This window comes from Capricornis sumatraensis, chromosome 3 (assembly GCF_032405125.1).
Source record: "Capricornis sumatraensis isolate serow.1 chromosome 3, serow.2, whole genome shotgun sequence".
NCBI classification, from domain to species: Eukaryota; Metazoa; Chordata; class Mammalia; order Artiodactyla; family Bovidae; genus Capricornis; species Capricornis sumatraensis.
In genome coordinates, this window is record NC_091071.1 from 9,181,712 (window position 1) to 9,207,938 (window position 26,227).

The 26,227-nt window shown below is 57.4% G+C and overlaps 1 protein-coding gene across 1 annotated transcript in view; it reads left to right on the forward strand.

Annotated features, from left to right (window-relative positions):
- Nucleotides 1-433: 433 nt before the first annotated feature.
- GTF2IRD1 (GTF2I repeat domain containing 1) overlaps nucleotides 434-26,227 on the forward strand; it is a 116,357-nt gene continuing 90,563 nt past the window's right edge. Inside the window, exon 1 of the mRNA XM_068967282.1 lies at nucleotides 434-529. The gene's annotated coding sequence lies outside the window, so the exon portion shown is untranslated. The remainder of the gene's footprint in view (nucleotides 530-26,227) is intronic.

The window sequence follows — 26,227 nt, forward strand, 5'->3', positions numbered from 1 at the left end:
CCTCCCGCGGGCCCCCCTGGCGGCGGGCGCTGGGGCGGCGCGCGCTCGGGGCGCCCGGCGCGGGGCGGGGGGCGCGGCGCTCCCCCCGCGGTGCCCAGGCCGGGGCGCGGGGCGGGCTAATCCCGTATGTAAATGGCAGCCAATGGAGGGTGGTGTTGCGCGGGGCTGGGATTAGGGCCGGGGCGAATGGCTGGCAATCTTACTGGGATTACAGAACAAAGAGCCTCCCTGCGCTCCCGCTCTCGGCTCGGCTCCCCGCGCCGCGCCCCGCCCTCCGCCGCAGCCCGCGCCGGGGGTGGGGGCCGCCGAGCGCCAGCCCCCCGGCCGGCCCGAGAGCCCCCGCCGGGCCCCCTCCCCGCCCCGCGCCCCGCTCGCCTCCCGCCCGCCCCCGCCGCCGCTCCGCGCCTCCCTCCGCCTCTCCTTCCCCCATTCTCCCGGATTAATTAAGGAGGCAGCGGCAGGAGGCTGAGTCCTGGCCGCGGGCCGGGGCCGGGGCGCCGCTGGCAGGAGCGCTTGAGGATCCTCCAAGGTAGGAGAAACTTTTGCGGGGGGTGGAGGGGAGGGCGGGCGCCGAGGCCCTTCTCCCCTTCTCCTCCCACCCTCGGGGGGGGCCCGCCCCTCCCCCTCCAGGTGTTCCAGAATCTGGGTCCGGCTTTTGGGTGCCTCGGGAGGCACGTGACCGGGATTATAATTCGGGCCGGGGGCGGGGAGGGACGGCTGCCCCCACCTGCCGAGAGGGGGAGCCGGGAGCTGTCACCGCCGCCGCCCCCGCCCCCCCACCACCTCGGGGCCCTTCCGGAGGTGGGGGGCCACCCCGGACGGGCAGCGGGCGCCCGCAGGCTGCTGCAGTTGGCGAACGAGGTCAGTTGTGCTACCCGGGCGGCGGCGGGCGCCAGTGTGGGAGCCGAGGGGGGCTGGGCAGGCCGCGGCCCCCGCCCCCCCAACTCTTCCCTACCTCCGCCTTGCTGGGGCCGAGCCGATCTCCTGGCCGGTGCCCCCGCCCCACTCACAGGCTGAGTCCCATACAGCCAGTACTGCTCCAACTCAGTGGTTCCTGCTGGGGTCCCTGGGGAGGAGGGGCTGGTCTGAGTGGTGGCCGCTGGGCTCCTGATCCAGTGCAAGGGAAGGAGGCTCAGAGGATGGCAGTAGGGGATCACAAAGGTTTCCGAGGAGCAAGTTGGGGATGCCCTGTCTGTGAGTGGTCTCTGAGTTCCCACAGATAGGTGGGGAGGCCCCTGGAGCCGGCTAGATGCCTCCCACCACCACCACCACCACCATCCTGAGTCTCTGGGAATGAAGGGTCCTGGGTGCCCCAGCCTGTGGCCAGGAAAAGGGAAGGTTCCCTGGCCTGGGCCCAGGACAGAGGGGGACCGTGCCTCTGAGAGTTCTGCCCTCCTGGCCTTGCTGGAGGGGGGCTCAAGCCCTGGACATCCGGCCCTGGGACCCAGGCTCCCAGAACTAGACCTGGGGTGGGAGGCTCCCGGGTCCCAGTCACAGCCCGAGTGAGGGGACCCGGCATGTAGGGGTCCCCTCGCCGGGTCACGAATGGAGTATGTTGCTGCTGAGGTGGGCAGGCCCGGACAGCTTCTCGAGGAGTGGGCATTTGCAGGGGCTCCTCTTCCTGCTCACAGCAGAAGGAAGGGGTGGCCAGAAGCCGCCCCGACCCCGCTGGCCCTCGTCTCCCTCATGTGTTCGGTTGCACCCGTGGGGAGGACTGCTGCTCCCTGCTACTGACTCGGGGTCTCGGGACTGGGGAGGTGCCTCGGAGCAACCCATTTATTTCAGCAGCGTCATTCCCAAAGGGAAAGGGCATAAGCATCGATTATTTATTCAGCATGAGAGGAAGGCTGGTGGCTGCTGGCAGGGAGGGGCCGGGCACAAGGGCAGCAAAGATGGGGGCCGTCAGGTCAGGAGCGGGGGCCCAGGAGGGTGCAAGTCACCCTCTGCCTTCTTCTGAACAGGGACCTGTGGACCAAGGGACAGGCCTGGCCGCGAGAGGACGGGATGTCGGAATCCTCAACCTGCTTTGGGGATATGGGGAGCTTCAGACCACACCCCATCCTGTAGCCTGCTCTGAGGGTGACCTAGAAAGTTGTGGCTCTGACTCAGAGGGTCCCAGAGGACCCCAGCGGAGGAGACGAGGGTGCCCGCTCTTTCAAAATGTGGGAGGACCTGGGCAGAAAGCTTGCAAAACTGGGTCTGGAAGATAGCACTGGAGGGGCAGGCTTAACCTACTTAGGAGGACTGTTTTCTGGATGCCGGAGGAAGGGTCATGTATTTGCAAGTGTGCTTCATTTGTTCATTTCAGGCAGCCTCCGTGAGCTGCCAGTTGTCAGCATCTGATGCTTGCAGATAGTCGGGAAGGCAGACATCATGATAGGGGTCCGGGAGGCACCTGTTTGTGCAGCCTCCCCGTCTCCCCGACAGCTGGGGTGTCCCCAGTTTGGTAACAGCCTGTTGTTGGAGACCCCAGGTAATGTGGTGGATGACAGCTTGAGGCTCTCGTGTCCTCAGCCTGACCTTGGAACCGAAGACCGGATCTGCCGGTCCATCCTCATTCTGGGTTCTGGTTCGAGTCCTCTGGCTCTCCTCTGGCCCCCCACTGCCTCCTGGGCCCACTCTTTGAAAACTGCACCTTTCCTGAAAGGCCTTTGCTCCTGCTATTCCTCGGAACCTCGGCTTCTTCCCACCTGAGGGGGCGGGGCTTCCTTGAATGGCCCTCCCTGCCTAGGATGAAGGTGGGTAGGGGCTGTAGAATTTGCCTTTCTCCCCTCCTCTGTCAGGACTCAGCTGGCTCTCAGGTCCTCAGGCTGGAAACCTGCCCAGGAACGTCCCCTGGACTGGCCAAGGTGCTGCCTCTGTGTCCCCATGACATCCTGTCCTTCCCCATCCCGGTACTGATCTCACTCAAGAGTTACACATCCCCGATTATACTGGGGATAGGAGAGGGACCGAGGCTTGCTTTCGGTCCATGGTGCCCCGGGTTGTTGTTCAGTTGCTAAGTCGGTGTCAGACTCTGTGACCCCACGGACTGCAGCATTGCCAAGCTCCCCTTTCCTCCGCTGTCTCCCGGAGTTTGCTGATTCAAGTGCTCAGTGTCACTTGAGTCAGTGACACTACCCATCTCATCCTCTTCCGCTCCCTTCTTTTTGCCTTCACTCTTTCCCAGCATCGGGGTGTTTTCCAGTGAGTCGGCTTTTCGCATCAGGTGGCCAAAGTGTTGGAGTTCCAGGGCTGCTCCCCAAATACTTACTAAGTGAATGAATGAATGAATGAATGAAATCCTGCCCCAGGGTCTGAATAGCTAAGCAGGCTCTCTCGTGTTGTTCCTGAGCTTCCATCTCTGGGGTAGGTCTCCACAATGGTGGGACCTCGAGGGTCTTTCCCCAGGCTTCCTGCCCCACATCCTCTGGGACGTTCCTCCTCCCATTACCCCAGACCTGAGCCTGGGGCTCTGCTCCCCGAGTGTCGTCCATGCAGTTTCTCTCGGTCTGTGCCATTTGTGGGCATCTCTCTCTTTGATGCCTGGCAACCAGGGACACAGCCACGTTCCTTGGGACAGACCAGCAGTGTGCGCCCAGCTCCAGGGGGTCTGTGGAGGCCTTGGGGGGCACCAGGAACAGGACCTGCAGGGTTAATTCGCTAGTCCTGGCGAGCAGAGTGTGAGGACCTAGGGCTCAGGATCTCCCAGGGGTGTGTGTGGGGCCCATGAGATACAAACCCTTATGGAGACCGGAAGGTGGAAGGATTGTTTTCTGTGGGAGAGGTGAAGGAGATGGACCTGATCAGAAAACAGAGGCGAGTCACCCTGTTGGTGACAGGGTGACAAGAGAGACTTCTGGGCGTAAGTGTTGAGTTGTCCAGCTGAGTCCCTAGGGGAGCCAGCTTCAGTGGGCACCCAGGTTCCTCACGGGCAGGGATGTCTGGCTGGGACCGTCTCACTGGGGTCAATAGTTTGTCATTTCAAGTGTTTTTTTGCATTTGAGGTTTTTCCCACATAGCGTGTGGGGTCTCAGTGTCCCGACCAGGGAGCCGACTCTTGCTCTTTGCAGTGGAAGCCCAGAGTCTTAACCCCTGGACCTCCAGGGAATCCCTGATAGTTTGTCATTTCAGCTGCAGGGCCATGGGTTATATTCGATGACAGCAAAGGGGCTCAGAGCCCTGGGGGAGGATGGCATCCAGGGCACCGCCCTTCTTCACTTTGGGGTGAGTTAGGTGTCCTGAATGAGCTGGGGGAGGCTGTGCTTTGTCCAGGCGCTGGCTGGGGGTGACCGCTGGGGGTGTGTCAGGCAGGGAACAAAACTCTCATTCCAGACACCCTTGCTCTTGGTCCCGAGCTGGGCCTGGCTGCCCCAGAGCTATTTGTGTGCCCACCTGTCTCCCTCCTTCAGGACCACCTGCTCCGGGTGGCCTGATTTAGCCAGTTAAAATAGGGACGTCCGGTTAAATTTGGATTTTGGTTAACTGACGGATAATGCAGTATGGGGGCTATGTGCGTCCGTACTAAATCACTTCAGTCATGTCTGAGTGTTTGTGACTCCATGGACTGGAGCCTGCCAGGCTCCTCTTGTCCATGGGATTTTCCAGGCAAGAATACTGGAGTGGGTTGCCATGCCCCCCTCCAGGGGATCTTCCCAACCCAGGGATCGAACTCGCGTCTCTTACATCTCCTGCATTGGCGCCTCCTGGGAAGCCCGTGGGGATTTGCTTGTTTAGCTGAAGTGTAGACTGAACTGGCGGTCTTGTGTTTTATCTGGTAACTCTCCCCCTGCGGCCTCTGGGAGACGATTGGGGTCGGGGGAACTTGGGTGTGGCTGGGGCCTAGGTTGGGGCCTCACCCTGAGGCTCCGGGGATGGTCTAGAATGAGATTGAATCAGGTGGTGCTGTGTGTGATTTCCTCGGTTCTCCAGTCTGGGGTTCAAGGATCCAGATCTATTAGACCTGGGTGGTGTGGCAGGGGGAGCTCAGGGACCCCCAGTCTGGGAGGCCTTGTGTTTCAGAACCTTCCGTGCCACTGTGGTCCCTGCTGCTGCTGCTGCTGCTGCTAAGTCGCTTCAGTCGTGTCCAATTCTGAGCGACGCCATAGACGGCAGCCCACCAGGCTCCTCTGTCCCCAGGATTCTCTAGGCAAGAATCCTGGAGTGGGTTGCTGTTTCCTTCTCCAGAGCTGTGGTCCGTACGGGGTATTAAGAGGAGTTTACTCTGCTGAGTGTTACATGGCAGCCTAGATGCGAGGGGAGTTTGAGAAAGAATGGATGCACCTCTGTGTGTGGCTGAGTCACTTCGCTGTACACTGAGGCTAACATGGCATTGTTAATCAACATCGACCCCATGGACGAGTTTGAGCAAACTCCGGGAGATGGTGAAGGACAGGGAAGCCTGGCATGCTGTAGTCCATGGGGTCGTGAAGAGTTGGGCACACCTTAGTGACTGAACAACAACTCTGATATAAAAAGTTTGAAAAAAGAGAGTTTTTTGGGAGGAGCAGGAACTTGCTAGGGACACTCTATTAGATACCAAATTAGGATTTGTGGTCCCAAGATTCACAGAGCCAACCCCCAGCACTGGGAGGCTGTTTCTCTGATGCTCCCCCGTTGAGGCTGGGGATATTGTCTCTGGGGGGGGCCCCCGCCACCTGTCTGGGGTGTGTGCTCATACATAAGATGGCATTGATGCCCCCGCCTTCTGCTGAAGCCTCAGGCTGGCCCTGTGGGTTGAGTTGGGAGCTTGGTGGTACATGCTGGGGGCTCTCCAGTGAGGTAGGTGGGTCACCCCAGTGCAGGTCCGAAGTGGAGATGGGGTGGAAAGCCGGAGATGAGAGGCCCCAGTCTGAGGAGTTGGGGTCCTGGGCAGCTTGTAGATGCCTGGCCAGGCTGTGTGGCTGGGGGAGGAGGGCCAGCTCTGAGCTGGGGACAGCCGGGGCCATGTCCCTTCTTGGACTGCAGCTGGAAGAGACCCTCCAGGCTGCTTCTCTCCTGGAGGCTTGGGCGGGGCCAGGCCTGTTTGCTGGTGGGGTCTCAAGGTACGTTTTCCGACAACTGGCAAAACTACTACCATATGGGGTGTGTGTATCTGTCCATCCATTCATCAGTCCCTCTGCAGGCTGGTGAGAAGCTTGGAAAAGCATATGGCTCAGGTCCTGGCATCCAGCCCCAGGCTGGCACATGGGAAGAGCCCACCCCACGTGTTCCCATATATATTGTCGAGGGGTGAGGAATAGCTGGTGAAAGGCCCAGGTCTCAAGTGTGCCGTCCAAGGAGCTCAACCATTGTCTGCATTTACACAGCCCAGCCCCTGTCAAGACATGGAACATTCCATCACCCTCCAAAAGTCCCCTCAAGCCTGTACACAGGCTGCCCACTCCTTTCCCCCAGCCCCTGGCAACCGCTGGTTGGATTTCTGTCTGTACAGCTTTGCTTTATCCGCAGTGCATCGCATACACGCCATCACACAGGATGCAGCCTGCGTCTAGCTTCTTCACTCTGCATGATGCCTGGTCTGGGCACCCGGAACTGGTCCTTTTGGTGACTGAGTAATATTCCACAGCACGGCTGTAGCACTGAGCCCTGCTGCTCTCGTGATGGAGATCAGGCCCTCCCAGCTTGCTGAGCCCTTACCTGGCTTGGGACCGCCCAGCAGAAGGCGTGCCTTTTCCATCATGTTCACAGAGGCACCCCATCCGCGCCCCCACCCCCACTGAGAGCCGACCCTGAGCCAGGATCGCTGCACCTCTCTGTCCGCAGAGCTGGAATTTCATCCTCCGTTTCTGGTGACTTGCACAGACGGGAGGCTCCTGATGAAATTACACCTGCCTGCGGCCGCCCTCAGGGCTACGGTCCTCCACCCACCCGTAGTGCAGGTGGGCTCCGGGAACAGCGGATGCTCTGGGTGGGGGCAAGGGCGGGCCTGGAGGTGTCTCAGCCATCTCCGCATGCCCTCCCTCCCCAGGGAGCCTGGGAGTCCCTGCCGTGAGTCCCTGGTCTCCCCTTCTGTGGCTGTGTAGTTTGGGATACATATTCTGTATTTTCCTGAAACAAGGGGGTAGGGAAGGAGAGCAAACGGGAGCATGATTTAGGGTCAAACAATGGGGCTGTGCAGGAGGCCCTGGTTCCTGGGTCGAGAAGATCCCCTGAGGAAGGGATAGGCTACCCACTCCAGTATTCTTGGGCTTCCCTGGTGGATCAGCTGGTAAAGAATCCGCCTGCAATGCAGGAGACCTGGGTTTGATCCCTGGGTTGGAAGATCCCCTGGAAGAGGGAAAGGCTCCCCACTCCAGTATTCTGGCCTGGAGAATTCCACAGACTGTATAGTCCGTGGGGTTGCAAAGAGTCGGACACGACTGAGTGACTTTCACTTTCACTTTCAGCCGGGCTGTGTGACCTCCAGTGAGTTACACTGTGTCTCTGTGCTTTGGGGTGGTCATCTGTGAACAAGAGAACAGCGCGTAGTTTCCAGGGCGAGTGTGAGACTCTTGGGGTCCCACTAGCCCCTGGACTTCCCCAGAGCCCTGGAGGGCACGGGACCCCATCCAGGGGACAGAGGTGGGGCCATGTGGGCCTCCAGTGACTGGTGTCCGCCTCTGCGCTGGGGCCACTTCTGTTCTAGTTACCTGTTGAAAAGTTTGAAAAATTCAGTTTCAAAAAATTAAAATTGCTCAGTCGCATCCGATTCTTTGCGACCCCATGGACTGCCTGCCAGGCCATGGGATTCTCCAGGCAAGAATACTGGAGTGGGTTGCTCTTTCCTCCTCCAGGAGATCTTCCTGACCCAGGAGAAGAGTTACCTGTCAGGGCCCTAAATAAAACTTGATTGACAAATAGCTGAGGTCCATGGCTGGCTGTGGCCGCTCTCCTGAATGCTCGCGTGGGCAGTGGCGCTGAGACTTTGGTTGGTTACAGACTAGTCAGGCCGATTCCAAGTCTGCTGCCTGCCCACTGTGCGTGGCTTGGACAGCTGCCTAACCGGCCGAGCCTCAGTTTGTCCCTCTAGGAAATGGACACAGCTCTGCCTCTGGGCTCACGAATGGCAGCGCCTGAGTGAAGCAAGTACCCAGTAGGTGCTTGGGGGTGCCCCAGGGGTCATGGCTCCCTAAGGGAGGGGAGCACCGTGGGAGACAGCAGCATGAGATTGGAGGTTTTAACGTCGTTTCTTGTGAGGAGGTCATGGACTTTTCCTGATGAGCTGCCCCCGCCTTTCCGCCCCTGCCCCCTCCCCCGTGTCCTCAAAGGCCAGAGGCACCCTTGGGCTGTACGTGGTGGAGGGCCTGTGCAGAAGGGCTCTCAGGTGCCCCTGGGTGGCTCCCTGGAGCAGGCAGGACCGCTGCCCGCCCAGCCAGCCAGCCAGCTCCAAGGTGGTCCTTTCGGGCTCCGAGGGGGTCTTGTGACGAGGCCGGTGGCTTTCATGTTGATCCAGGAGCTGGTTTTTCAGGTGTGGCCGCTTTCAGCAGAGAGGCCCAGCTCCAGAGAGGGAGGGCCTTTGGGAGGGAGCTGGTTGCCCCTGTTCTCCACGTGTACCTGGCTTCCAGCTGGGGGTGCAGCCCTCCGGGCAGGTGAGCTAACCACATCTTCCCTCTGATCCTGGTCCACCGCCCACCCGCCTGGGGCCAGTCACTGCCCGAGACACTCTGTTCTCAGCCTATCCGGGAGAGAGATGTTCTTGGTTGCCCTGGGTGGGAGACCAGTGTCCCTCCTTGGAGGTGGGCTCCTTTCGCTATGCCAGAGCTTCCCCGCTTTCCAGCAGGGTGCCTTTGAAACCAGACAGGCAAGTGTTTGAGTCCCACTTCTACCACCAGCCAGCTGTGTGGCTTCAGGCAAGTGACTTGACCTCTCTGAGCCTCATCTGAACAAAGGAGTGTGATTACCCCTGCATGGCCGAGTTCTTGGGAGGATCTGCATGTTCAGTTGGGGGAAGCTGGTCCTCATCCCAGAGAAGAATGTTTTCTCCACTTGGTCAGATACTGGCCCCAGAGGCTGGCGCTTGGAGAGCCCCAGGCCTGCCCCGAGAGGAGCTGGACGCCACTGTCCTGTTCTGCCCTTAGCTACTCTGCTCACGGAGCATGGGTGGTGCAGTGCCTGAGTTTGTGCAAGCTGGGAAAAGCCCAGCGGCCGAAGTGCTTAGTCCCCGTGGCCCGTCCACCCCTCAGCCCCTTGGAGTGGGTGATCAGGCTTCCCAGATGCCAAGCCCTACCTCAGTGCCGGGCTGTGGGCCCTGTGGTTGGGTTTTGGAGACACGCCTACTCCTCAGCTTGCTGAGGGCAGCCTGCAGGAGGTGACTGGAGGGTGGGTGGGATTCTGACCCAGGAGTAGGCTGGGGTGGGCATCAGGGGTGGGGAGTGAACAGTGTAGGAAAGGGTCCAGAGCCAGGAAGTGGGACTCCAGATGTGGAAAGACCTTCCATGGGGACACGTGGGACCTCCTTTCGGGTCCAGGCAAGGACCTTCATCTAACTGCCTCCCTCCCTGCCAGGCCCTGACTCTTTCTGGGATGGCCATGCTGAGCTCCATCGTTTTCTAGAACATACTGCATTCCAGCTTACTTCCCAGCGTGCTGTTGCTTCTCCTTGGAACAGGTTTTTCTGCTGCCCGTCCATCTCTCTGGGCTCATTCTTGCAGGTCTCAGCTTGGATGTCTCCTCCCTCTGGAAGCCCTCCCTGATAACCTCCTCCCAGGTCTGTGTTAGGCGCCCCTGCGCTGCATTCCTACTGCCCAGCCTTCCTTACTTGCTGTGTTCCAGCTGCCCTTTTACCTGTCTGTCCCCCTCCAAGGGGCTGGGGCCATGCTTCTTGTCACTCCGCACCCCTGCCCCCAGCTCCCCCTGCTTGACACAGCGAGTGTCCTGGACCAACTTGTTAAGTGAATTAGAAGCAAGCTGAGTGCTGGGGCATTCACAGCAGGGCCTTGGACGGGCAAGATACTTTTCCACCCTTCGATCACAACTCTGACTGGCCCGCTCCACCATCCCCAGTTGCTGCCACTCCCAGCCTGGCTGTGATTCTCAGAGGGATCTAGAGGGTGATGGCGGTGGGGGCACCTTGTCTCCCTGGGCCGGGTGCAGCCCAGTTTGGGGGGGTCCCCCCTCCGTGAAGGGCAGGTGGTGTGTGTGGAGAGCGCACAAGTGTGAAGCCTCAGAACAGTTAATCCCCTGGGCTATTTAGACACACGCTTTTGTGCGTGCACGTGTGTGTGTGCCGGGGTGCATGGCTGTGCGGTGATCCAGAGGCTGCGTCTGGTAGACGGTGCCCAGTAACTTGACGTTTGGCTGAATCCTGACCACCAGCCTTGGACCCCGAGTGCCAAGTGTGTGGGGCCCCCTCTAGTCCTGGCGGGGGGCACAGAACCATCAGTCAGGAGCATGTTTGGTCCCACATAATAGAAGACCCGAGTGTAGAGGCATAATCCCCCGAAGGAGGGGTTTGGGCCTTCCCTGGTGGTCCAGTGGCTAAGACTCCACGCTCCCAATGCAGGTGGCCTGGGTTCGATCCCTGATCAGGGAACCTGATCCCACATGCCGCAGTGAAGTTTGGAGATCTTATGTCTCGAAGCTATGATCTGGTGCAGTCAGATAAATAGATAAAAATAAATAGTTTTTTTAAAAAATGAGTTTATGTACTCTCCCCAGGAAAAAGCCTGTAGGTTGGTCCTCAGAGCCTTGCGTAGGGGCTCAGCCGTGCCTTCGGAGACTTTGTTCTTTTCTTCTCTAGCATTGTTGGGTTTTTCTTTTAGTTTATTTGAAAATTATTTCCTTTAACACGTCCACTTCAGGACTTTCTTGGTGGTCCAGTGGGTAAGACTCTGAGCTAGTGCAGGGGCGGGCACTGGTTTGATCCCTGATGGGGGAACTAGAGCCCACGTGCCACTTGGCATGGCCGATAAAAAATAGAATGTACACTTCAGTGTTTTCGTATCTTCCCGAAGTTGTGCAGAGTTCACCATGGTCTAATTTCAGAGCATTTCATCACCCAAAAAGAAGTCCCGACCCATTAAGTAGACGCACACACAGAGACGCTCATATACACACACCCATCCCCTGGCAGCTGGTTGGGGTCTGTCTGTCAGGATGGCGGATGTGACTTCTGCCCGGGGCTGGGGCCCAGGGCTTCTGTGGGGGTCCCCCTGCCACCTCCCTCAGGCACCCTTCTCCACTCCTGAGCCTCCTGGGTGGGGGTGGGTACCTAGGAGTATGTTGACCTCTTTTCCTTTTCAGATGGGGAAGCTGAGACCCTGAGCTGGGAAGACACATGGCTAAGGTCCCAGAGTTACAAAAATCAGGATCTGAAACCACGTCTCATGACCCTCAGTCTGGGGCTCCCTGCCCCACTGCAGGTGCCCGGGAGCCTCCCCTGGCTGCCTGATCCAGGAGGCTGGGCGGGCACTTGGAAGCAGAACAGCTGGTGGGAAGTTTGGGAGCAGACCATGGTGACTCGGGGGGCAGTAGAGGAGTGAGAGCGATCAGGGCTTTGGAAACACCCCCACGTGAGAGGAGAGTCCCCAGTGGGACTCGGTGACTGTGGATTCTGCCTCGAAGCAAGAGGCTGCTCAGTAAGTTAATGCAATGGACTGTAGGCTGATGGCCCCTGGGACCAGGCAGGAGAGAGGGGCTCTGGTTTCTGCCCCCCGGGAGCCCGTGGTGTCACCTCGGGGAGCCCTCAAGCCTCATTACGTGCGCAGGTATATCCCAGGAGAGGCAGTCCTTGGGGTCTGTAGGGTGGGGCTGACGAACTGGAAGAACCACCTTCAGGAGAGCCCCCTGGAGCCCAGGGTGGGGGGTGGGCAGATGAACTCTTGGGGGTGGTGAGGCTCCCAGGGGAGGGGGACCCAGTCTCGGTGAGACGGGCCCTGCATTTATCTGGTGTGATGTTGAGTCACTGCCCATGTGGGCCATGCTCATCCTCACGGCACCACTCAGACTCTGGGGGTGGTGGGCAGGTAGGCATGGCATCAAGCTGGCTCACGTCCAGGGGCCTGCTGCCCACCTTGGGGAGCCAGTTCAGAGCTATGTCAGCCCCACCAGGAGGCTTCTCTGCACGCCTTGGTGGGGGGGGTGGTGGGACCTGGGAGCCCAGTGGGAGGGGACATACGGTTGCCAGGGGCACCGACTGGGATGCTGACCTGCCCCTCTGCTGGGACCAGAGAGGAGTGGTTTTCTCATGCCAGGCTCCAGACAGGTTGCTTTTAGAGCGTGAACCAGTGCCTCCTTGCTCTCCTTTCTTGGCTCGGCATGTACTGCTTCAGACATGAGGTGCAGACTGGGTGAGCCAGAGCCTGGGGACCACTTGGAGGGCTGGCAGCTCCCAGAATTCTCTGCTTTCTCCATGCCACCCCCCGCCCCCAAACATCCTGGAAGCCCCATGACCTTGGCAGCGCCCTCTGCCCTGTTTTGGGCTCAGAGGAAGACATCTCTGTATCTCTGGGGTCCCTTCTGGTGGTCAGGACCCCCAACAACTCCGGGAAGCCCACCCTGGGCCTCCCTGTGAGCCCAGAAAGGAGGCCTAGCCCCTGCCCTGAAGCCCCTTGCTCTCTGAAGGGAGGCAGAAAAGATAGTTTGGAATGTTGAACCCTGGGAGAACCACTCAGCCCTTTCTGCAAACATCTACACACGTCACTGGGCAGTGGGCCGTGCTGGGGGGCGCTGCTCAGGGGAAGGGTTGGGGGGGCGGTCAGGTGCATATTTGCTCCTCTGACAGGCTTTGCTTTGAGTCGGTCCCTAAGGCTTCCGCTGTGTGCCCTCGGGGAAGTTACTCAGCCTTTCTGAGCGTCCCTGTTCTCATCTATCAGATGGGGAGAGGCTTTGTGCTTGGAGGCTGGCTGTGGGGAACTGAGAGAGAGATGCTAACAGCACGGCACTGGGTGGCCACACAGGGTTGCTGATGATGTGACTCCGGTTTCGTGGAGTTCAGCCAGACCCGAGGCCAAGGTGGGATTTGGACGAACAGCTCTGTGGGGGCCTGGCTCTTAACCTCCCACCATTGCTGTCTGAGGGGGGAAGGAATAGGGTGCCATGGATGTCTTTACCTGGCAGGGGGAGACTGAGGCCCAGAGGGGGAGAGCAGGTTGCCAACATCACTTTCCTGGTGGGTGGTGGCGCCTCAGCTGGACCCAGATCTCCCAGGGGCTGGACCCCTGCGCGCTCCTGAGACCATGGGCTGATGAGGGTCTGCCCATCAGCAGTGATCAGGACCTAAGGAGGGGATGGTGTGACCTGGGCTGGGCTCCTCCAGGCTCTCCCTGACTCTGGGGTTGGGCGAGAACAGACATGGGTCACTTTATTGGATCACATCACCTGGCTAGAGCTTGAGGGGAGACCTGGGTTGTCCCTGGTGGATCAAGGTAGCCAGGCTCACCTCACCTCACCTGAGTGAGGGTAGAGGTGGGGGGCGACGAGTTTGGAGAAGGAAGTGGTGTCTGCATGAGTCTGAGTATACTCAGGAGGCGGGCCAGGAAGAGGAGCCAGATGGAGGCTGGGAGCCCTGGCTCTCGCTGGCTTGTGTGATACAGGGCAGGTCACCTACACGCTGGGCCTCAGCCATCCAGCATAGGGCGGATGATGGTCTAGATCCTGCCTCCCTCCCATGGTGCTGGGCCCTCAGACGTGATGGTGTGTGTAAGCCGTGGCTGGAGAAGGGTGGTGGGTGGGCACTGGTGTGTTGGGGTCTGTGAGCATCCAGCCACAAAATGCATGTCACCCCCCTGGGGACCTGGTTATTCCCAGATGGCTCAGTGGTAAAAAAAAATCCACAGGGGACACAAGGGACGTGGATTCGATCTCTGTGTCAGGAGAATACCTTGGAGAAGGAGGTGGCAACCCACTCTAGTAGTCTTGCCTGGAGAATCCCATGGACAGAGGAGCCTGGCGGGCTACAGTCCATGGGGTCACAAAGAGTGGGACACAACTGTGTGAGCCACCGACACCCCTGTGTCTCCTTCTTGTTTGGTGGCCTTCCTCATCTAGAGCACACAGTGGGTGTGCAGGTGGTACTTAAATAATTGTGAAAGGAATGGATGGGACTCGGGGCATTGGCAAGTGTCGGCTAAGACGTGTGTACGTGTGTAGACAGAGGGTGTGTGTACACACGCTGGGGAGGTGGCAGGTGCAGTTAACATACCTGTTAAACGGACATCTGGATGGTGGTCACCTCCTCTCATGTGTGGGTCACCACTTATAACCTTTGGCTTCTCTTTCTTCACCTGGGAGCTCTGGGGTGGGAACTGGGCCTGATCCATCCCAGTTCTGGGTCCCGCTCACAGCAGGTGCCATGAAGATAACCGTGCAGTTAGAATCCCGGGGCTTCCTGGTGGCTCAGTGGTAAAGAACCCGCCTGCCAATGCAGGAGATGCGGCTTCTATCCCTGGGTCGGGAAGATCCCCCGGAGAAGGAAATGGCAACCCACTCCAGTATTCTTGCCTGAGAAATCCTACGGACAGAGGGGCCTGGTGGGCTACAGTCCACAGGGTTGCAAAGAGTGGGACACGACTGAGAACAGCCATATCAGTCAGAATCCCACGGCATCCTTTTGGTGGATGCGAGGCTCAGGAGAGTGGACAGGACTGGGACTGGGGGAGCCCCCGCAATGGGGAGGTCAACAAGAAAGGGTCCTGGGGGCGGGGTGTAGTGTCAGGATTTAAAAAAGCATGAACAGGGACTTCCCTGGTGGTAAGCTTCCAATGAACAGGTCCTGAGTTGAAACTGAGAACTAGATCCCGCATGTCACATCTAAGAGTTAGCAGGCTGCAACTGAAGATGCCACACGCTGCATCGAAGATTGAAGATCCCACGTGCCACGACTAAGATGTGGCGCAGCCAAATAAAATATTTTTTAAAAATAAGTAAAAGGAGCAGGAACAAGCGGTGACGGGGAGAGCATCCAAGCTGGGGGGTCGAGGCCTGTGCACAGGCCAGCAGTGAGGAGCAAGTGACTCTGGTGGGTGCTCTGGGGCGGGTGGCCGGGCGGCGCGGTGGTGCACCTTCCGTCCGGACCTGAGAACTTCACGCCCAAGGACTCGCCTTCCCGATGGGGAAACTGAGGCTCGGGGAGGGGGGGTGGTGCCCAGGCTCCACTTCAGGGTGTCATCAAGAGTTAGAAGCCAGGTCCCTTCCCTGGGACCTTAGCCCTCCACCCCTGCTGGCTCGGAGGTCAGGGCGGTGGGTGGGGTGCGAGCCATAAACAGGAGGAAGGAGGGAGCCGGCGGGCGGGGCCAGGTTGCCGGTGGGGGCTGGGAGCCTGGGTGCCAGCCCAGCGCCTGGGGGATTAGCTCACCCACAAGTGATTAGCTTTTTTGTTTTTTTGGCTCAGTCTTTTCCTAACAAGAAAAGGCCTGAGGCTCCTCGTCCACATCCTTCTGAGAAGTCCTGTTTACGTCTGGCGAGGGGGCTCTTGGGAGACACGGTCGCCGCGGGGGCTGGCACCACCCCAGTGCCGGCTTCTCCCCACCGTCTCCAGACACCCAGCCCCCCAGCTCTACACATGCCCGAGAACCAGTGCAAAAGGTACACCCTGAGCTGCCCAGGGCAGCTGAGTGCCAGGCCTTCGTTTCCTTTCCGCCCAGCACTTAGGGGAACAGAAGGGCCCTTGTGCTGCCCGTCAGGAGCCCTGGGTGAGCTCACCTGGAGCTGATGAGACAGGTGATGTCGGGAGAGACAGCCACTCAGCAGGTGACGTCAATGTGAAGTCGTCACCACCATCCCAGCCGCTTCTTCAAAGAGCCTGAATCATCTCCAGGCTGGAGGCAGACACTTTTTCACATCTTAGCTCACACATGGTCCCCAGTGGATTTGGTGGTGCCGTTTTGCTCAGGAGGAAACAGGCATGGAGAGTTTGGGTGCCCAGTGGGAGTCACAGGCCGGTGATAGCTGGGGGGATACCAGACCCCAGCTTTGGTGCACCCTAAAGCCCAGGCATTTCCCCCCAGACAGGACAGCACGGGGACTCAGGCCAGCCGGCCTGATGCACGTGGGACGGGGTTGGACGTGCCGGGGGAGGGCCTCGGATGCCAAGGGTGGCAGAGTTTGGCTCAGCCTGGTTTTTGCCTTTCCCTCACTCTCAGACTTCTGCTTCCTTTTAGCAACTCATTCATCCACCCAGCAAGTATTATGGACTGCCTGCGGTGGTTATGGGGGACAGCCATGGGCAAACCAAAATCCCCTCCTCGGGACTTCCCTGGCAGTCCAGTGACTAAGACTTCACGTTCCCAAGCAGGGGACCCATGTTCGATCCCTGGTCAGGGAACTAGATCTCACATGCTGCAACTAAACAGACTCTGCCTGCCTCAGCGAAGATCCCGTGTGCCAGCACTAAGACCTGGTGCAGCCAAATATTAAAAAAAAAAAATCCCCTCCCCACGCGTGTATGTCCTGTTTGGGAGACTGGCGAAACCACCACTTTCTCTGCCTCCTGGGCTGGCCTTCTGATCCAGCCTCCGCCTGCTCACACACACCTTCCCGTCCAATGGAATGAAACGGCTGTGGGATCAGGATGCTCCGTTGTCCTGGATTGGTGGAGGGCTTGGTATAAGGGTTCTTCCGTCTGGTTCCAGAACTTAGAGGGTTTGGGTCCATCTGGAAGGACCTGGGAGGCTTGGTCCCCAGCGGAGACTGTGTTTCCTTCCAGCCGCACTGGTTCTGTCTGGGTTGCTGCTGCTGTCTGGTTGCCCAGTTGTGTCCGACTCTTTGCAGTCCTGTGGACTGCAGCCCGCCAGGCTCCTCTGTCCATGGGGATTCTCCAGGCAAGAATACTGGAGTGGGTTGCCATGCCCTCCTCCAGGGGATCTTCCTGACCTAGGGATCAAACCTGTGTCTCGAGTCTCTTGCTTAGCAGGTGGATTCTTTACCAGTGAGCCACCTGGGAAGCCTCTATCTCGCTGTTAACTGACCCTTGAGAGTCCTTTCCTCCCCTTCGGGTCACCTGGTTCTGAGTTATCTCATCCTAAAGAAGGAAGCCCTGGGAGTTCCCTGGTGGGCCAGTGGCTAAGACTCTGCTCTCCCAATGCAGGGGGCTGGGGTTCGATCCTTGGTCAGGGAACTAGATCCCATATGCCTCAACTGAGATCCTGCATGCTGCGACTGAAGATCCCACACGCTTCGACTGAAAGATCTCACGTGCCTCAGCTTATGATCCTGCGTGCCTCAACTAAGACCCAGCCAAATAAATTAAGAAAAAAAGAGTGAAGCCCTTTTGAGCCCACCTCACTTTCCGTTGGAGAAGGCAATGGCAACCCACTCCAGTACTCTTGCCTGGAAAATCCCATGGGCAGAGGAGCCTGGTAGGCTGCAGTCCATGGGGGTCATGACACGACTGAGCAACTTCACTTTCACTTTCCTGCATTGGAGAAGGAAATGGCAACCCACTCCAGTGTTCTTGCCTGGAGAATCCCAGGGATGGGGGAGCCTGGTGGGCTGCTGTCTCTGGGGTTGCATAGAGTTGGCCACGACTGAAGCGACTTAGCAGCAGCAGCAGCACTTTGTGCACCTCCGTTCTGACATGGACCCCACCAGCCTCCACCCTCTTCCACTCAGCTCTTTGCCTCCACTCCCCTCAGCCCACCCATTTGCTGCCCGCCCACCTTGTGGTCCTCTAGGCTCCTTGCCCAGCCCCCTGACCTCTGACCTCTGCCCTTCTCCCTTCCCCTGACTCTCTGACCCTCTCTAGTCCCGGTTTCCCTGATTTCTCCCACTGTGTTCTCCCAGGCACGCCAGTCCAGGCACGGCCTTGGCTGCCACCCTTCCTACCCCGTATCAGATCTTGTCCCTCCCGCCCAGGGCTCCCAGTCAAGCCCTGATCAACCCTGGGTTGCAGTCATCCCTGGGGACACCAGGCCCGCCCTCTCGGCCTCCTGTCCAGCCTTTTCCTTCTGTTCCCTGCTCAGCTGGGGGCACGTCATCCACTCCATCAGCAGGCTTAGAGACCCAGGTGTCACTCCAGTAACTCCTTCTTAGGCTTCCTCAGCCCCACTGCTACCCCCAACCCCTCAATTGCGGAACTCTGCCTTGCTTGCTGGTCAAGTCACATCCATCCACTCCTTCGCCAAACCCGCCCACTCCCACACCCCCACCTCGCCCTGAGATGTGGCCATCTCAGGCCCGGACTGTTGCAGAGGCTTGATGGCTGCCACTTGCCCATCTCTGGTCCTGCCCCCTAGAGTTCACCTGCCAGGACCCCCCTGAACTTCCCAACCCACTGGTGGTTCCCATGCCCTGGAGCTGGATCCCCAACCTGTGGTACCTGTCAGGGGAACTTAAGAACTGGGCTGCACAGCAGGTGAGCGAGTGAAGCTTTGTCTGCTGCTCCCCATCGCTTGCATTTCCGCCTGAAACCATCCTCACCCCCATCCGTGGAAAAATTGTCTTCCACGAAACCAGTGCCCCGTGCCAAAAAGGTTGGGGACCGCTGCCCTAAAGGATGATGCCCTTCTGAGGTCCTTAGCCTGACCCCAGGGGCCGTGCCCATGTCTTCACCCACCGCTTCCTGCCCTGTCTTGAATGTTCCAGCCGTGGGGAGCCTGGCTGGTTGGGTTTCCCGGGCAGCCGGTAATTTGGCTCTCCTTCAAACAGTCCTGCCGTATTTGCTCAGCATTTGATTCCAAGGAGGTGGGCCCAGCAGGGGGCAGGGCAGTGGTCCCCCTTGTTGATGAACAGTCCCTGGGTATCGCTCCCCTGGCTCTGCCCTCCCCCGCAAACCCCTGCTCCCCTGTGACATGACCCTGCGCTTGGGTTGGGTGTCACCTCCTTCAAGGAGCCTTCCCTGATTCCGCCTCCTGCCATCCCGTGCTTCTTGCATGTCACTCATTTTTACCTTTGATGAAAGTATAATTTACTTACAGTAAAATGCATAAATCTTAAGTATCCAGTGTGATGAATTTTCAGCTGTATATGTGTGTTAGTCACTCGGTCATGTCCTCCTTGTTCCAACCCCATGGACGGTAGCCCACCAGGCTCCTCTGTCCATGGAATTCTCCAGGCAAGAATAGTGGAGTAGGTAGCCAGTCCCTCCTTCAGGGGATCTTGCCAACTCAAGAATCGAACCAGAGTCTCCCACGTTGCAGGTGTGTTCTTTACCATCGGAGCCGCCAGGGAAGCCCTTGACCTATGTCTATAACCCCACCAAGTATGTGTTAGTCATTCAGTCGTGTCCAAGTCATTTCAACCGCATGGACTATAGGCCACCAGGCTCCTCTGGCCATGGAGTTCTCCAGGCAAGAATATTGGAGTGGGCTGCCATTCCCTTCTCCAGTACCCATGTAACCAGCACTCAAATCAAAAAGTGTTATCCTGTTTTAGTCTCTTCTTTCTGAACCTGTTTTAACTGTCCTTTCAACTCCCAGCCTGGGACTCTCTTCCAGAGCAGGAGCGCCTGCTGTCTGTCTCTGCTCTGTGGAAGGAAGTGTGATGGTTCTGGTGTGTGTGTGTGCGTGTGGTCACGTCCCCACGTGCGTGATCGTGCCTTAGAGGTGGAGCACGGCAGGGGCTGTGGCTGTGGGAACCTGTGCATTTACAGCCTGGCCCTGCTGCAAGGCCAGATGCCCCATCCTTGGCTGGGAGAGGGCCTGATCCTGCTCCCCGGCCTGGGGCCTCCGCAGGGAGCCGCCGCCCCGCCCGGAGAGGCCCCTACCGGCTGGCAGCCTGGAGATTAGTCTCCAAGGCCACAAGGCCAGTTGCCATAGGCACGCGGGCCCGAGTCAGGATCGCGATTGCTCATCCTGGTCACGCAGGCGGTGGCCGCCCCTGCCTGCCCGCCAGGAGCCGGAGCCGGGCTTTAAATAACGAAATGGAAACCTGACCCTGGGGAGCTGTCTGCCCACGAGAGCCCGGCCTCCCCTCCTGCTGGGGCAGGCCCGAGGGTGACCCAGACACTCGACGCTGCCAACAGCACCCGCCCCGTCTCCTCTGGGGCACAGCCTGGGTTTGAGGGTTTCCCTTCCTTGTCTTAGTGCCCAGAGCTCAGGCATGGCCCTAGCCTGGTCCTGGGGGCCCCCATATGAGAAGAGAGCACCATCATGAGTCCCCTTCCCCACCTGGGAGGGGTAAAGCCCTGCCTTCCAGGACCCAGGGCTCATCGGAGACGGGACTTTGCTTGGCCAGGCCCCATCTCCTCCTCCAGGAACGGGGAAGGCCTCTGTGGTTTTCCCAGGAAGTGGTGTGATGCACGTGTGTCCCTGAGTCTGCGCTTTGCCCTGGCCTGGGAGGCTTTCCTGTGCTGGACATGGGGCGGCAAGTGGGTTGGTTATTTAAAAAAAAAAAAACACAACTTTTTAAGAATATGTTTTCTGTTACTTCTTTCCAAATGGCAAAAAGTCATACTCCTCATCTCAGACCACAAAACTGCAGAACAGTAGAGGCGAGAAGGCCATTTGTGGATGGCGCCCATTGGAGATAAAACGTCTAGAATCTCCATCTAGGCTTTTCCATGAGATTGTCTGTCTGTACGAAGCCGGTTTTCAGCCCCCGTGGGGCACTTAGGTTGCCTGCCATTTCTCATTCTTGTGTGCTGGTGTGTTTATTTACGGAGGTCCAACCTGCTTGGGTGAAACATCTTGTACATAAATCTTCGTGTTTTGCGTAATTTTCTCAGGATACATTGATAGGGAATTTCCAGATGGTCCAGGGGGTTAGAACTGTGAGCTTTCACTGTTGAGTCTGGGTTCAATCCCTGGTCAGGGAGAGAAGATCCTACAAGTGGTGTGGCCAGGAAAAAAGAGTCTAAATTGATAAAAGGACTGGGTCCTTGTTGTTGTTCAGTCTCTCAATTGTGTCTGACTCTGGTTCCCTGTGGACTGCTGCACACCAGGCTTCCCTTTCCTTCACCATCTCCCAGAGCTTGCTCAAACTCGTGTCCGAAGAGTCGGTGATGCCATCCAACCATCCCATCCTTTGTTGTCCGCTTCTCCTGCCCTCAATCTTTCCCAGCATCAGGGTCTTCTCCAATGAATCAGCTTTTTGAATCAGGTGGCCAGAGTATCGGAGCTTCATCTCAGCATCAGTCCTTCCAGTGAATATTCAGGGTTGGATCAAAGGGTAGCAACTCGGTTAAAGCTCTGGAGACTTATCAAGACAACTTTCTTTATTTCTGGGGTTTTTCTTAAGGTGTTTAAGAAGTTATTTATGTTTATTTGAGGCGGTGCTGGGTGCTCGTTGCCGCACGCGGGCTTTCTCTAGTCATGGCGAGCAGGGCCACTCTCGTTGTGGTGCGTGGGCCTCTCGCTGCTGTAGCTTCTCCTGTTGCCGACCAGAGGCTCCAGAGCATGGGCTTCAGTAGTTGTGGCACACGGGCTGAGTCACCCCTTGGCCTGGGGACTCTTCCCGGACCAGGGATTGAACCCGTGTCCTCTGCATTGACAGGTGGATTCTTAATCACTGAACCACCAGGGAAGTCCAAGACAACTTTGCTGTGTAACTGGGGATCCCAAATCTGTGGCCAGGAGATTAAGGGGAAAAATAAAAGCTATTTATAAATCAGTAACTCGATGAATGTTAGAAAGCAAGTCACCCAGATAACCACCCAGATCAAGCTCAGAGCACTCCAAGCTCCCCAGAAGCCTCTATCCTGCCCCCTTCCATCAATCACCCCACCCTGCCTTCCTGCCAACACGACCACCGTCCTGACCTGTAACATCGGAGTTCAGCCTGTGTTTGAGATGAACGTAAAGGGGCTCCTACAGCCTGATCTTTCGCGCCTGGATTCCTTCATCATATTGGAGAGATTTCAGCCGTGGCGTGGCCTGTCGCTGTGGTTAGTTCATACGTCTGATGTCTTTTTCAACAGACCAGGCACCAGAGAGAACGCAGTGAAGGCAAGCATGTGATCAGTGTGCTGAAAACAAGATACCGTCTGAATTATTGACTGTTTTTAAAGACATAAAGCGTGTTTCCATAAAGGCCGTGCTCCGATGAGTAGGAAGGACTCTGCAACCAGTGCAGCACTTAAGCTCATGGGGGAGAGCATGCCATGCTCTGGGGTGACCGTGCGCCGGGTGTGCAGGGATCGGGGTACAGTCTGTGCCCTCTGGATCTTGGTTTCCCCGGAGATACATAGAGGTGGCAGGATGAGAGTCCATCCTGCCCTGAATGCTAGGACTCTATACACTTAGAGACACTAAGAGTGCTTTTCTTAGTGGGTGAAGTTTGCTCCTGTGGTCCTGTTGACCAGCTTGCTTCCCTTTAAAAAAAAAATATTTATTTGGCTGCACCGGGTCTTAGTTGCACAGGGGGTCTTCAGTCTTCATTTGGCTGTGCAGGATCTAGTTCCCTGACCAGGGATCAAACCCGGGTCCCCCGTATTGGGAGCGTGAAGTCTTAGCCACTAGACCACCAGGGAAGTCCCACTTGCTTCACTTTCTACATAAAGCGGACGTGAACAGTCCTTGATCTCTGCCCTCGTTACCCCCAGGCCAGGTGACTTGACGGAAGGATCTTCGCAGGTGGTGCCCATCTGTTCTTTAAAAACATCCACAGACCCGAGTCTCTAAGAGGCCTTGGTAAGTGGGCAGCTTTCACTGGAAAACCCCCAGGGATGGGGAACCCCCGGGCCCACCATTTGGGAACAGCCCTCCCCATGAGGAAGCACTTCCTGTATAGAGTCAAAGCCTGTGTCCCTGTACCCTCCACCAGAGTGATGTCAGTGCCCCTGTACTAGCGTGGGGCTACAGGAACCAGTCGCGGAACCAAGGACTGGGGGGACGATGGGCATCACCAGGCTTGCATCACGGGCTCCCTTGCTAGTGCTCGGTAAATGGTAGCTGCTGCTGTTAATGTTATTACTTTTGTTTTAGTTGAGATTTTTGGTGTGTGTGTGTGTGTGTGTGTGTGTGTGTGTGTGCGTGTGTGTGGTCTTTTTTTTTTTTGGCTTCAGCGGGTCTTAGTTGTGGCACGTGAGATCTTTAGTTGTGTCTTGCAAACTCTCAGTTGCAGCATGTGGGATCTAGTTCCCTGACCAGGGATCGAGCCTGGGCCTGCTGCATTGGGAGCAAGGTTTGGGGAGGTGAAATAACTTACTTCCTGCAAGGCAGGGCTTTTCTGTCCTGGAACAGTGCCCAGGATCAGGACTTTCTAAAAGTTACTGGGGGACTTCCCTGGTGGTCCAGTAGTTGAGAATCCGCCTTGCAGTGCCGAGGACCCTGGCTTGATCCCTTGTCCAGGAACTAAGATCCCACGTGCCTCGGGGCAACTAAAGCCACACATCCCAACTAGAGAAGCCACCCACGCCATAACTAGAGAAAGTCCATGCATCACAATAAGAACTCGCGCAGCCAAAGAAACAAGAGGATTAATGGATGGATTTATTTTCATTGCCTTATATCCCACCTTATTTCAGAAGTGATTTGAAAGCCTGATAAAGAAATAAAAACTATATAGGAAGATGGTAGAAAGAAGACAGTAACACAAGAGCTGTATCCTAACGCGGAAGCAGAAGTGAATCTGAATTTGATGAAAATGCATGCCGTGGAATCCGTTTCCGTTAGCATTGGGATCGGTTGTAGGTAATGTGATAAACAGAGGCTTGAGAAATGAGGGGTTTGTTTTCTCCCGTAATGAGGAGTCTGGAGGTGGGTGGCCCAGCCCTGGGGCAGCCTTCTGTGACTTCAGGGAGAGCAGTGCCTTCCCTGCCCTGGCTCTTCCATCCTAGGTGGTGGCTTTGGGCATCCTGGCCTCAAGGGAGTGCGGGCCATCGGGGCAGCAGGGGGACGGCTGGGACAGTCAGTGCCTGCTCCGTGGGCAGGAGAGAAGAGCATCAGGTAGGGGCTGAGTGAGCCGGCTGCACAGGCGGCCCCAGAACCCTAGATTCTTCCTGTTCATTAATCACCAATGGGATGGCCACTCTCTAGTGGTCAGTTGGAAAGGGAGTGTTGGTCTGTTATATAATACACCAGGAGACAAAAACGAATGGATCATTTTTTTTTTGGCTGTGACTTGTAGGATCTTAGTTCCTCGACTGGGACTCGAACCTGGGGTCCCGGCAGTGAAAGCACCAAGTCCTGACCACTGGACTGCCAGAGAATTCAGTGAGTGTTTTTTTCTTTTTTTTACAACTGGTAAAGGTTGATTGGGCAATCCCACAGACAGAGGAAGGAGCCTAGCAGGCTACAGTCCACAGGGTCAGAAAGAGTCAGGCACGACTTCCGGACTAAACAGCAAAAAGTAAAGGTTGACTCAACTAGGATGCTTTTCGCTGCAAGGAGGAGAAACTTGGGTTGAACGCAGCTTACAAAACACAGACTTTCATCATCCAGCTCGAAGCCTGGAGGTGGTGGATCCTGAGTCCCGGGGGTCCCGGTTTCCCTACCAGTGAACTCTGCCGCCCTCCGTGTGATGGCTCCACCTCCTGGGTGGCGCCTCTCGCGGTCCTCAGATGGCTGTCGTGGTTGGAGGTGTCACTTTCAGACCATCCAGACATCCTCACTTCAGTCCCTTTCTAAGAGCTGCTGCTGCTGCTAAGTCGCGTCTGACTCCGTGCGACCCCGTAGACGGCAGCCCACCAGGCTCCCCCGTCCCTGGGATTCTCCAGGCAGGAACACTGGAGTGGGTTGCCATTTCCTTCTCCAAGGCATGAAACTGAAAAGTGAAAGTGAAGACGCTCAGTCGTGTCCGACTCTTAGCGACCCCATGGACTGCAGCCTACCAGGCTTCTCCGTCCATGGGATTTTCCAGGCAAGACCACTGGAGTGGGTTGCCATTTCCTTCTCCAAGGCATGAAAGTGAAAAGTGAAAGTGAAGACGCTCAGTTGTGTCCAACTCTTAGCGACCCCATGGACTGCAGCCTACCTGGCTTCTCCGTCCATGGGATTTTCCAGGCAAGAGCACTGGAGTGGGGTGCCATTTCCTTCTCCAAGGCATGAAAGTGAAAAGTGAAAGTGAAGATGCTCAGTCGTGTCCGACTCTTAGCGACCCCATGGACTGCAGCCTACCAGGCTTCTCCGTCCATGGGATTTTCCAGGCAAGAGTACTGGAGCAGGGGAAACTTTGCTACGTGCTTCATGTCTCAGTGGCCAGAAGTGGGTTCTGTGCTTCTCTTTAAACCAGTCCCAGGAGAGGGATTGGGATCGCCTTGATCTAAGCCTCAGCATCACCAAAATTCCCCGCCCTGGGCACCTACCCTTAGGTGGCAGGACACAGTGGACACTCTCTCAGCAGGGAGGAGAGAAGGGACTAGGGGTCAGAGGTGGGATCGTGATTCAGGTGTCCCAACCAGAAATCTGGGCTGGACACCCTTGGCGGCCCAGTGGTTAGGAATCCGCCTGCCAGTGCAGGAGACACAGGTTCCATCTCTACTCTGGGAAGATCCCACGTGCCTCAGGGCAACGAAGCCCGCGCGCCACAACTTGAGAGCCTGCGAGCCACAGCTTCCGAAGCCCGTGCTCTGCAACAAGAGAAGCTACTGTGATGAGACGCCCGCATACTGCAAGCAAGAGTAGCCCCCACTCGCTGCAATAGAGAAAGCCCGCGTGTAGCAACGAAGACCCGGTGCAGCCATAAATAAATACAGTTAATTAAATTTTAAAAATCCGGACTGTCTTTCATAGTACAGCAGCCACTGTAAGACCCCCTGCTCCAGCTGCCTGAGTCAAGCCAGCCTGGGCAGACGGGAGTGGAAGTCAGGGCTGTGGCCTCTTTTGTTCTCTGCCAGCTGCAGCGATGGGTGGGCAGTGGGGAGGGGGCGAAAACTCAGGGCCCCGGGTAATTCCTTCCCCACTGGGGAGCCCCTGGGACAGGATATGCAGTGGAGAGTAGGGCTGCTGGGGAGGGGGTGGGGGAAGGGATGCCCCCCCCCGCCCCAGGAAGGGAGAAAATACTTTTTGTTTGTTCTCTCAAGCTTCTTTTTCAAGAAACACAGGCATATGGCAGCGGATGGTGCGGGGGCCGTGTTTGGGTGGTGTATCTGCTCTTGCCTTTGCCTTTTGCGTGGTGATAGTATTTTTTTTTCCCACGGGCTCTAGTGCCCAGCTGGTACATTGGGCAGTGAGACTTCAGTCAGGTGCTCCCCAGCATCCGGAAGAATTTTAGCTCTTCCCAGCAGTGGCTTCTGGCATTTCCCATAGGGAAGGGATGGCAGAAGTTTCCAGCAAACCCAGGTCTGAGCTTTGTAGAGGTCTGAGCTGAGGAATGTGTGTCCAGGAGGTCGAGGATGGGGCCCAGAATTTGTGAGGGGGCATGTGGTGGCTCAGTGGTGAAGAAGCTGCCTGTAATGCAGGAGACCTGGGTTCAGTCCCTTAGTCGGGAAGATCCCCTGGAGAAGGGAATGGCA